This window comes from Athene cunicularia (assembly GCF_003259725.1).
Source record: "Athene cunicularia isolate RWA chromosome 7 unlocalized genomic scaffold, athCun1 chr7_part2, whole genome shotgun sequence".
NCBI lineage: Eukaryota > Metazoa > Chordata > Aves > Strigiformes > Strigidae > Athene > Athene cunicularia.
In genome coordinates this window covers 320,658-333,109 of record NW_020799108.1, presented here as the reverse complement: position 1 = coordinate 333,109, position 12,452 = coordinate 320,658, and positions in this window count along the sequence as shown.

Below are 12,452 nucleotides of genomic sequence, written 5' to 3'. Positions count from 1 at the left end.
GTCTTTCTTCCAAGATTGGTACACCAATTTTGCATGAATAATTAACCAGGTTTCCTCTAATGTACATTACCATGTTCCTGTCAAAAGTGACTTTCAGCTGTCATGGTGTTGTCCTTTCAACTAATTCAGTTTCTTTCATTTCCTATCACTTTTGTCCAAGTAAACTGAATGGTAGAAGCAGCACTACACAATGTTAGAACACGGTTTAAGGACTGTTTTTACTGTTAATCTCTTGCTATCCAGAAAATGGACCATGTCTTTGTATGCTTGTGGTGGTTTTGGCTGGGATAGAGTTAATTTTCTTCATAGTAGCTAGTATGGGGCTATTTTATAGTTTTGTGCTGAAAACAGTGTTGATAATAGAGATGTGTTTGTTATTTCTGAGCCATGCTTGCACAGTATCAAGGCTTTTTCTGTTCCTAACACCACCCTACCAGCGAGTAGGCCAGGGGTGCACAAGAAGCTGGGAGGGGACACAGCCAGGACAGCTGACTCCAGCTCACCTGAGGGATATCCTATGCCGTATGACGTCATGCTCAGCATATAAAGCTGGAGGAGGAAGACGGAAGGGGGGACATTCGGAGTTACAGTGTTTGTCGTCCCAAGTAACCACTGTGCATGACGGAGCCCTGCTTTCTGGGGGATGGCTGAACCCCTTCCTGCTAATGGGAAGTGGTGGATGAATTCCCTGGTTTCCTTTGCTTCCACATGCAGCTTTTGCTTTATCTATTAAACTGTCTTTATCTCAACCCAAGAGTTTTCTCACTTTTATTCTTCTGCTTCTATCCCCCATTGCGACACAGGGGAGGTGAGCAAGTGAGCGGGCAGCTGAGCGGTGCTTAGTTGCTGGCTAGGGTTAAATCGCAATGATGCTTTATATTCTAGTGCCACGTTTCAAATCCCTGATCTCTTACCTCACCACTGGTTGATTTCTTTAATAGCCTCTTGTGCACGACTTGTTAAAAGCTTTTCGAATGTCCTGATGAATTAAATTCAAAAACTATGTAGGTTCCCTCCTGTATCTTTTGGTGGTTCCTGTAATTGTAGTTACATTTAAGTTAATACTTTTAATTTTTACTGAATATTTATCATGTAACTAAAAATGAGGTAAATAATTCCCCTAAAGACCTTTGACATAGTTTATACAACCAACAACTTGAATCAAAAGATTAAATGGTTGAAGATGAAAATCTTTCCAAGGGGATAATTCAAGGACTTTATGTTCAAATACCTTTCAAAAGGTATTTAAAGGGAAAGATATTTACATGAATTAGGTAAAGAGACTGGATGTGAAAAATCATCTCCCTTGTTGTGGCTCCAGGTGGTTGAGCAGCTTCATTTAAAACTACTTGAGAAACAGCTAGAGTTTAATTTGTTTCATGCCAAGGACCAAAAAAAGCAGTGAAATAAAATATTTTACTTATTGAAAACCACCTTAATCCCTCGAACTACTTAATTCAATGACAAGTAGATATTACAGAGCTGCTGTGTCCCTGACTTGCTACAGCAAGTGACAAAAGCAGGAGCAAGTGTGAACACAGCATTAATCCCTCTGGGTTTATTAATCCCCTGTCAGGCCCTGTGTTACGGCAGACACAGAGATGCAGCAGCCTGGCACGCAGCACAGGGAGAATGCCACACGCTGGAGCGCCAGGCCGAGGACAGCCCTGCCCTGCCACATCTCCTTTCCTTGCTCTCTGCTGGCCTTTACTGTTAAGTGCTTCCCCAGGCTTGCCTCTGTGCCCGCCAGCTGGCTGAACCGATGGCAGGACAAGGGTACCGCTGAGGGAAGGACAAGGGTACCACTGAGGGAAGGACAAGGGTACCGCTGAGGGAAGGACAAGGGTACCGCTGAGGGAAGGACAAGGGTACCACTGAGGGAAGCAGACTGCTGGGAGGGGGAGCAACGTCCCAGCAACAGCCTGGTGCTGGAGCCCAGCACTGGGCCGTGGCACTGGGTTACCCTCCGACCCGACCTGATGCAGCCCTGAGGAGCGCACATGGGAAACCCCCCCCTGGGATGGATAGAGGAATAGGAAACGATCTCCTGGGCTACAAACTCCCTCACTGTGGATAATATTTCATACAGTGTGCTCTGTTTAGGTGTTACATACATGCACAGTCCATGCCAGAGAATCTCAGAGCTAGACAGCCCGGGCTGGCTGTATCTTCTCAGTCTGTTCTGCAGATTTCTCACTCTTCTCCACACAGAGTCATAAGCAAGTTCTCTCATCTTGCTTTATATTGTTTCTAGGTCCTCATCTTAATGGTTGGTCTTAAACAGGGTTGTAGTTTACAACATGAAACAGCAAAACACCACATACCTAACTTTCAGATGTGACTGCTATATTTGGGGTAGAAGCCAGGAAACACAAGTTCATAATCCAATGACAGAGGTATCCACCCTCCGCCCCTAAATACAGCCTAAATTCAAGAGGGAAGGAGATTCCCCAGTTGATAACAGTTTTACTTGTAGAAGTGGATAGGGCAGAGAAAAAAAATATTTAAATATTTTTTGACATAGCAAAATTATATAGCGGCAGTGGAAATTTTTTGTCAAAGACCTGTGTTATTCAGTGAGATGTGAACCTGGTGCAAGGGTCACACAGAAACTCCGCTTGTTTTAATAAGCTGAGAGCAAGATATGACTCTGACCTTTGTCCAGAAGGGCCGAAGCTGGCCTGCCAGCCCATGCAACAAGGGCTGCCAACAGGCAGCGACCAAAATGCAGCTGCAATGAGCTCTTGAGAAAATAACTTTTTTTCTAACCCATTTACTATTCCTTATTCTGCTGTGAAGAAAGAATGAATGTAGGCTCTTAGGTGGAGCCTGTCTCCCCACTACATTTGCTGCCATGAAGATTTTAAGCTCCAAAGGGAATCAGTGGAGGTTGTAAGGTTTTGTAGGATGATGGCTGGCAGTAGACACAATCATGTCATATATCGTTTTCTTTGCTGAGACACAACAGCCTGTCTGTGCCATGCAGTTGCCAGACTGTCACATAATTTCAAAAGAGCTGATTTCCTGTGCCTACTGGGAAAAGAAATATGGAAAGTTGTCCCTAATGAGCTAAAAATTGTGAGAGATAGGGACTTTGTGTAGGTGTAGAGCTGAGCAGAGCATCACTTTGTCTTCCTCTCAGTCTGATTGCAGATTTAATTCATTCAATTCTATGCTTCTTTCCAATAGGGATTTCTTCTTATAAGAAAATGAGACTAAACAGTGTCTTGCTTGATTCTTTCCTATTTTCCAATGTTGTCCAAACATTAAAAAAAAAAAAAAATAAAAATCCTACTGTTTTAATATATCTGGATTGTTTAGGATAAGGAAGGTTGTTTTTCATTTCTGCTGAACACTGCTGCAGCCATGATTGCTGATGTCCTGATCAACCTAGTCATTCATTTCACCTTTATTATGGTGAAGTGGGAGGGAAGAGGAAAAGAGTGAGTGCACATCAATCTTTTGGTAAAATATCCTGTAGATTAATAGCTCATTTACCTTAAGTTATTCAGATACCATTCAATTAATTTCTCAGCATAATTACAGGGTGGACCAATTTTGATAAAACCTCCCCAATATATAAACTGCATTTGTTGTTTGGTAGATAAATGTGTATCTGCGTACTGAAGCATTGTCTTATCCATGTGGAAAGCAGAACATACATCAGTGTTCCCCTTGGAGCTTTCATCAAATGGACAGGATAGGAGCTCAGGGGGAAATTGTTTCCCCTTTCTGGCACAGGCAGTAAATCTGGTACCAAAATCTGCACATTCTCCAAAACCTGTAATAGACCTTGAAAAGCCCCCAGAGATCCCTGTGCCTTATCGTTATCCCTGGGACTGCTGCTGTATTTCCTTACAGCTTGTCGCTTGGCACTCGCAACACCCAGGAGAAAAGACTTGTTCTACAGACTACAGAGGCTTCATGAAATAGAAACATCACGATATATATTTTTTACTAGTTCTGAGGAAGCACGCTGCCTGGCACATGTTGTAAACCAGTGCCTCAGGCTTGTGTGCCCTGCAGAGATCCCCGACCACAAGGCTGGCTCAGCCCTGTACCTGGCACAGTGATGGGAAGGGTTTCACAGGGACCACGTCCCCTCTGCTCCAGCAACGTCTGTGCTGTCTGAGGAGCTTGGTTTGGTAAGAAATCCACAAGTATAAGACTAGGTGTGTCTTTTTCTTTTTTTCTTTTTTTGCAGCTGTAGTCTAAGCAATTCACTTCTGAGATCTGCAAGCTTCCCATTCCGCTTTTTCTTTTGAGCATGCTGAAGCGACGCTTTTTTTGTACATGCTAAGCCTCCTCTTAGAAAGAAGGCAGATCTCAACAGTAGCCCAGATTTTACTTTGCACATGAGGTTTGATTTGCTTCTCTGTGGTTACATCAGATGTAATTTGGTTTGGTGGATACTATTTTGGTGACTGTTCTTTTTTGGAACTGTATAATCATGGAGGCAGCTTTTGATCTGTTTAGTTTATAATTAAGCTGTATCTATTACTGTCTTTTTTTCTACAGACTGAGTAAGTAAATGAATGAATGAAAATGTACTGGGGAAAAAAAAAAACACAACTGTTTTTTCAGCTGAATTATAAACCCTGAGAAAATCAGACGTAGAACTCAAGTGTTGGTATAATTTCTATTCTATCCGAATTAATCTCCTAAAATCTTAATGTAAAGGATCCATAAAAACGATCTAAGGAAAGAATAATTATTTGAGAATTGTTATGGGACTTAGTGGCAAATACAGTAATTGTATTTTAATTACAAATTTGTAATTTTATAAGGCTGCAGGGTTGTATGTTTAATAAGCAGCTATTTAATTGCACATTGTGTTGGGTTTTTTAAAAATATACAATGTAATTACAAGGCTGTGTATTAAAATTAATCTTCAAAATGAGGAACCCATCTCACGTTTCCCAAAGTGATTTTACTACATTATCTGCCACCTAAAATTCAGTACTCACCATATTACTCCTTAACCAATAATATCATCCAGTCTTAACACTATGTATGAAATCTCTGTGTATTTTAAAGATGATATGTCTGCATAATATATCCGTCCTTTCTACTGGTTAAGCAGAAGTAACTTTCTGGAACTCAAATATATGTATGCATGCATAAAACCCCTATGAAAATAGGAAATCAGAATAATCCAAATCTTGTTCTTGGTCACCTTATGTTTCTGTACTGTTCTTACAGCACCAGCATGCTCTTGTAGGTGTCCAATTACTGTGCCCTGTACATGGATTCATATGACTCATCCAGTGTGTCTAAGAGACATCCATCCTATTGATGCAATTTCTCACATTTCTACTGAAATTAAACAAGCACAGCTGCAGCTTGTCCTTTACATATTCTTAGACCTGGTCTCTGTTCAGGTTTTGTATGGATGTAACTACTTAGTTTGGGGTTTTGTCCTGGTTTTTTCTTTTGACAGGAAAAAAAAAAAAAAAAAAAGTTTTGGTATGGAAAAGTTTCCGTATGAGAGAGAAGTCGTAATATGCAGTCTGTCTGCTGGGGGGGAGGAAAAAAAAAAAACCAAAAATCAACAACCCAATAGTCAAATTTTCAGAAATAATATAATAGTATGGCACACAGTGTCCGGTAACACATGTAATGCTAGTACAAACATTTAGTGTGGATCTTTGTATCAGTAGAGCTGATGTGTATGTGTATATCCTGGCACAGTAATGTACTTGCATAGCCCTCCTGTACTGGAATATGCTGCGATACCAGCATAAAGCACCTAACAGATGTGTCTACAGCCATACACAGAATTTTACGGCACACTATACCAGTTCAGTTAAGTAGCTAAGTAATACCAGCTGTGTTGCCAAATTTGCACTGGTAGTCTTGTTTGAGGCACGGACAGAGCTGCAGTTAGAGCCAAATCCCATGTCACTGGAATGATTCTCCCTGAGGATTAATTAGGAGGACTATTATTTATTTCATAATTCTGGATGATGCATTGAGACTTCATACTGAATAGTGTTAATCCAAGTGCTTGCAATCAAGGATCACAATGCATTTTCATAATGCTTTCTTTTATTCTCATTGTCAGAGAAGGTCCTGAGGCTGTTGTAAAGAAAAGAGTCTGTCTTTCACCACCCCCCTTATTTTACCCCACACTAGCTTTTTCAAGGTAAGCTCTGGGTATGTAAAGAATAAAAGATTACTCTTATCCTTGGTACCTTTTTCAACCCACAGACCAGGAGAGAAGATGACTTGTTTCCCATGTGATCCAAACCACTAACATCTATGTTTGATTTTTTATTTCATACTTGTCCATCAGGGGAAAAGTGGCACAGTTGTGCTGCATATGCTTAGCTTGTTGTCTGTCCTTGAAGTGGCGGATCTCTTAGAGAAGGGACCACTGTCCCATAGCTGAAGAATGATCTTTTCAATGCAGATTTTCTTGGAATCATAGTTCGTTGCACTATTTAATAGAAAAATTTCCAATATATAAGTATATATGATACATCATCCTTGGTTTTGACTCAGTGACACTGAGGAAGAAATGCATTAGCTCAAATTCCTTATACTATGCTTCTCACAGTTCCTCATCTCCTATGCTGTGCAGGTAGTATTATTTTTAAAAACAGATGGGAACTCAGGAGGTGACTCTGATCTTTCACCTGGACTTTAGAAGAGGAACTGCATAGTTCTTATCTGGAAACCCCTGGTGATTTTTAATGGATGCTGGTTTAGGAACACTGAGAGAAAGAAATATTCTAATTGGTTTTGTTTTTCAGCTGAAGAACAGTTTGTTTCTATGTTAAATGAAGTAGTGAAAACAAATAGTATGCCATCTGGCTAGCCCACCTGGGTACTTTACCAGGAGGTTTTCAGATGTTCCCTCTGCCAGTTTTCAACTTCTTAAGTCCTATATTACTAATGTACTCTCCTTATTCAGTTGTTCCTCTCTGCCTAGAAATGATCTGCTTCCATGAACTGAATTAGAATTTAAAGACTCTGACTCTCTTTTGCAAAGATTTTCCCTGTCTGTTGATGGAATTTTTTATCCTCTAAATTACGAATGCTATGTCTCCAGCATTCACAGTAAATCAGTTACGCAGAGGAATAGGCCTCCATGTTATCTGTGAAGCTGATATTCTCAGGGGACAGGATAACACTGAATAGTCTCAATATGTACCAGTAAGCTCTCATTCTTAGAACAGATTGTGACTGAAAGGAAGGGTTTAGCTGCTTTTCAAGTGTTTGGGAAAATGTCGTATGTTTTTCTTTAGAGCACTGTTTTCTGCTTCAGCTTCTCAAATGAAGAACGTCTTGCAAAAACATAAAAACATTTAACATAGCTGGGAAGGTAATGAAGTACAGACGCAAATATTTCATTAAAACAAAATATTTATTGCTGATTTGCAACTTTTAATGTTTTTACTTAGTATAAACCAAACATTTGTTCACAAGTGATTTTGAAAAGAATTGTATGTAAATGAAAACAGATTTGTGAAGAAGCATTCATATGACCATCCAGTTATTCAGTTTGTTATTTATTATTTATATCGAATGTGCACATACAACCCTAATCATAGCTCATCGATGTGTTTTTCTGAGCACAACATAGACAGATAATAAAGAGAACTCCTTGTGCCAAACAGCTTACAATCTAAATCCACATACTTCGACTCAACCTGTAGTCAGGAAATAAAAATGTTATCGTGGGAATTAACTGACCTGTCACACAGTACAAATAACATAGTTATATAAGATTGAATGGTTGGCAGATAATTCAGAGACTGAGGTATATTAATATAAACAATTTATCAAATAATTTTGAATAATGCAGATTATTTGCAGGCACCCTCCCCAAGCTAAATTAATCAGATCTGAGAATTCATTATAGTTAGCAGACACAAGTTTAAAAAGGGGGTATCTCTGGGCAGCTAAGAACACAAGCAGGACACTTAAACACACTTTAAAAACACCAGAAAATTGGAAATCCGTGGGGAACAATAAAAAAGAGCAGTAGAGTTAACAGCAAGTTGCAAAAAGCATCTCACATAACAAGGACTCCATCAAATATAGATGCAAGGTAAAAAAGAACAGCAAAATAAATCATTGCCCTACTTAAAAAAATAAAGATAGATTACTTAGCAAGTAACAGGGTGGCTAAGTAGTTGCTTTGTCTGTTTTCACAGGGGAGGCAGATGGAGATCTACAAAATCTGAGATTGTTTCCCCAGAGGCAGTAACAGGGAAGCTAGAAAATGTACTAGGCATATAAGATACCTGGTTATAAAATGTCAGATTCCCTTGCAGGAATCAAAATGCAAGACATGCATACAGCTGCGAATTTTAAATGGAGCAAGGAAATCAATGAAGTTTCAAAAGTCTTTAAAAAAAAATACTTGATCCAGACACAAATCTAAAGAATTTATTTACTGGGAAATAAAAAGAATAATCAACAAACAGGTAACAAACAAGGAATGGCATGCCAGGGGGAAAAACTCTTAGGAAGTTTTTTGAAGCAATGTTGTGAGAAAATACCAGGAAAATCTCAGTTTGATTAGGGACAGGGACATGGATTCAGGCATGGAAAATCATACTGCAGTCATCAGAGGGACTTTCTTCACCATACTTTTTCCATGCATGAAAGTAAGCAGTTAGATTTTTAGCTGTATTTTATTAAAACTCTCTTGTCAGATATTAATTTTGAAGACCATAGAAACGGGTGGAAATCTTCAGGAAAAAAAAAAAAAAAACAAACACCTTTTTTTTTCTCCACATCTACATGGTGAAAAGGGTGTTAAGTGTCTTGTAATGGATAGAGTGCAAAGCAAACACAGAAGGCTGCCCATATTCAGTTAAAACCGAGAGAATATGGGTTTAGAGTCTGGGCCAGTTACCCTGGGAAAGAAGGCATGTTGAGGTAATCCCTTAGAAACACCTTCCATTATAAGAAGACTTGGTACTTAATGGAAGGGAAATATTGAACTAGCTCTACCTGTAGTCTCTGATTCTACAACTGGTCTCCCAGCTTCTGAAGTCTTTTTTACTAAAACATTTCCCACCAAAGGCTAACATCAAATAGGTTACTGGGTGTTGTGGTAAGGCATTAGCTGTCTTTTTCTACCTGCCAATCCACAGAAACGTGGTGCTCAGATCACAGCTAACCCTTGCAGGAGGTTAAAACCTTCGCGGTAACAAAAGCACAAACGCCAATATGGTGGTTGCTATTTGCTCGGTTTATTAACTGCGCGATTGCTTTATATACGCCTTTCCGTACATCGCGAGATCTTTAGTTCCCTGTTCTTTCTGTACATTGCGAGATCTTTCATGCGCCTCTATTCTTCCCGTACATCGCGAGACCTTCCGAGCGCCTCTCCCTACAACTGGGGAAGCCTGTTGAAAAGTATTGGAAAGACTTGTGTTTATTTCATTATTGGCCTTATGGGATCACCAAGAAGGTAATCAACATCTGAAGCATTAAGATAGTAATTTTATATTTTGCATAGATATGACACACACTTGCACACACACGTACACCCCCCTCCCCCCTCCCCAATATTCATTACTTGAAATGCCCTGTGGTACTTAGAGGCAGCTTGTTTTTGACGTGAACAATAATCAAAACTTATTGAGCCTTAATTCTAATAGATTGAGCCTTAATTCTCATGGAAAGTACAACAGTCAAGTAAAGGAAGCCTTCCTCAAAATAAGCAGTAGGCCTTTCATACATATAAACTGGATTAGTGCAGAGAACTCACTAGTTGTCCTGTTTCCTGGAGGAAGGAGAAGAAGTTAGATTTCTTGCACTGTGTCTCTTAGAGGGCAAGTCATGTCTGTGAGGGTTGCTTGAAGCCTCCCGGCGGTGACCCCTACTCACATAATCTGATACAAAATGTCATCCAGCTTTAATATTACTGTTCCCTTTGGTAGGAAATACTTCCCAGCTCTTGGTATTTCCCTAACTGATTTTGGGTTGTGGGCATCCCTAAGAGGTTTGCTTGCACGCACCATTCGGCATGGATCTATTGTCTTCAGTGACAAACTCGTGTCACATTAAATCTATTCTCAATGACAGACGTTTTAAAAAAAACCCCAAACCACCTAAGTTTACTTTGGTAGAGCCAAATGTAAAGTTCTCAATAAACTGAAATGACAAAATACAGTTGTAATTCACACTCACTATGTCTTCTGCCTACTCTACATATTCTTACTTTGCTCAGGATAGGATCCCACCTCTCCCTGTTCTTATTAGTTGGTTTATGCAGCTTTTCAGGGGAAATGCAGCAAATAGCAGCCTCTCCTTTCTTCTGAGTTTACAGACCAGTCATCTCCTTATAAGCTCTCCTAGGTTAAATGGTCTTCCTGTTGCTCACACCACTTACGGAATTGTTTTGATATTCTTCAGCTCCTAAGAAATACTAATTGCACAACAATTTTATAATTTTACAACTTCAAGTGTGCTTTCAGCATTTGACAGAGATGAAATGTGACACTTTGATAATACAGATCACAGGGCATTTAAAATTTTCCATCTTTCCCGCCTATACCATCTCCTAGAGCACAGCCTTTGGCAGGGAGCCAGCATGAAGAATGGTGGATTCTTATCCATTCCATGGACAATGGAAAACTTAACTGAAATGCTTTATAGAGATGTTTACAATTACGTGCTGAACGTTGCTGTTTCTGATGAGAACAGTTCTTTCGAAGATGGATCCAAGATATATTTTCCCATGAAGTGTTCATACCCATACACGATTATCTATCCGCCATTACATCTCTCTGTAGGAGGTTGATGGTTAAGCATTCACTGAAATAACATTTTTTTTTGGTAAAAAGTAATTCATGAGCCTGCTGAACAGAAATGTATTTGTTCTGAAGAATGTTAGAGTATTCACAGGGGTTCTTAAACATTTTCATCTTAAGAGCGAATGCGGTGCATGGTCATTGTAGACCACCTTTCAGTTTGAGACTGAATAACATCTCTATGGCAACTACAACAGCTGCTTACATAGAAAAATAGTATTTCATGAACATAATATTCTTAGTTCTTTACAATAGGACTTAACAGTTGGATATGAAGAGAAAATTGCAGAATTTTTTTTTCCAGTCCTGATAAATATTTTGTAATTTCTGAATGTATTTTGGAGACTCTTGTTCTAGATTACAGCAAGTTTATGTTGAAAAGAGCTAAGAGAGAGACAAAAGATAATCAAATACAAAAATGTTGGATATAGCTAATGTGCGATCACACATGGATGTTCTTTTTCAAGGTGATCGATTTAGTGTCTGACTGACCCCAAATCCTGCCAGTCTGGTTTTTGTTTGTTTGTTTGTTTTGTTGGTTTCTTTTGCGAGCGGTGTTACTGAAGGGGTTGTGTACACTTGCAAATCCTCTTCCATTGGTCCAAATGTTCCCAGTTTCAGTAGCAGATTCTTCCTACTGTGTCTGGGAAAAAAGTGTCCCGTTTTCAGCTTCTCTTTCTCTCTGTAGGAGAGAGACCTCAGCAAATCTTTGAAAAACTTGGTGATGCTTTAAGAGTTCAGATTTCTTCTTAGCAAATAGTCTGTGGTAGGTAAAGCACTAGAAGAAGGGCTATATTCATGTTTTCATGGGATGATTAATTCAAACTCTGAAAGTTTCCTGTCCTGAATTATAAAAGAAGTTATTGAACATAAAACTGTAAACAAGGTATGATGCAATTCTTAATGGTATTAAGTAGCACTGCTCTTCTCCAAAAGCTGAAATTAAAATACAGCGAGAGGGTTTTCTCCAACTTTAAATCTTGGTTTTCTTTTCGCTGAGAGACAACAAACTAAGTGCTGCAGGATTTCACCCGTTTGCATCCCGTTCTACAGGAGGATGGATATTCGAATTATAAAAGCTGATACTATAAAAATGTTTATACTGAGGTTTGTATTGCTGTCGATGTTTCTGTCATTTACAATATTATTTTTCTATTAAGTACACTTACAAAATCCGATGTTTTCTAGTGTAATGAATATATTTAAGATACGGTTCTGTACAGTTTACAAACCAGAACTTACTAGTAGCGCTGTTTGTTTTGCACCACAGACAGGTGGGCTGACAAAGCCAAAGGTTTGGGAGCCTTACTAGCGGTTTGTTTAAATTTTAGAAACAAAGAGAAACCTCTGACGAGCAGAAATTGAAGGGGCGGGGGGCAAGAAAAGCAGGAGGCACGGTGTTCCAGCTGGTTGGTTGATGGTTTGTTGGGTTTTGGTTTTGGGGTTGGTTTTTTTTTTGAAGGCTGTTGCTCCTGGGAGACGGCTGTGATGCTTCTGGCACCAGAAGTCCCCGAAGAATCGGAAATTCTGAGGTAACCGCGACCGGCCAGCTCTGGGCTTGCCCAGGGAAAATAAACACGGGGCGCCGGAGGCCGCCGCTTCCAAGAGCGGCCGCTTTCGTTGCCCCTTGCCGAGGCGCCCCGGGGGCAGCGCTCGCTCCCTCGGGCGGTTCAGCCC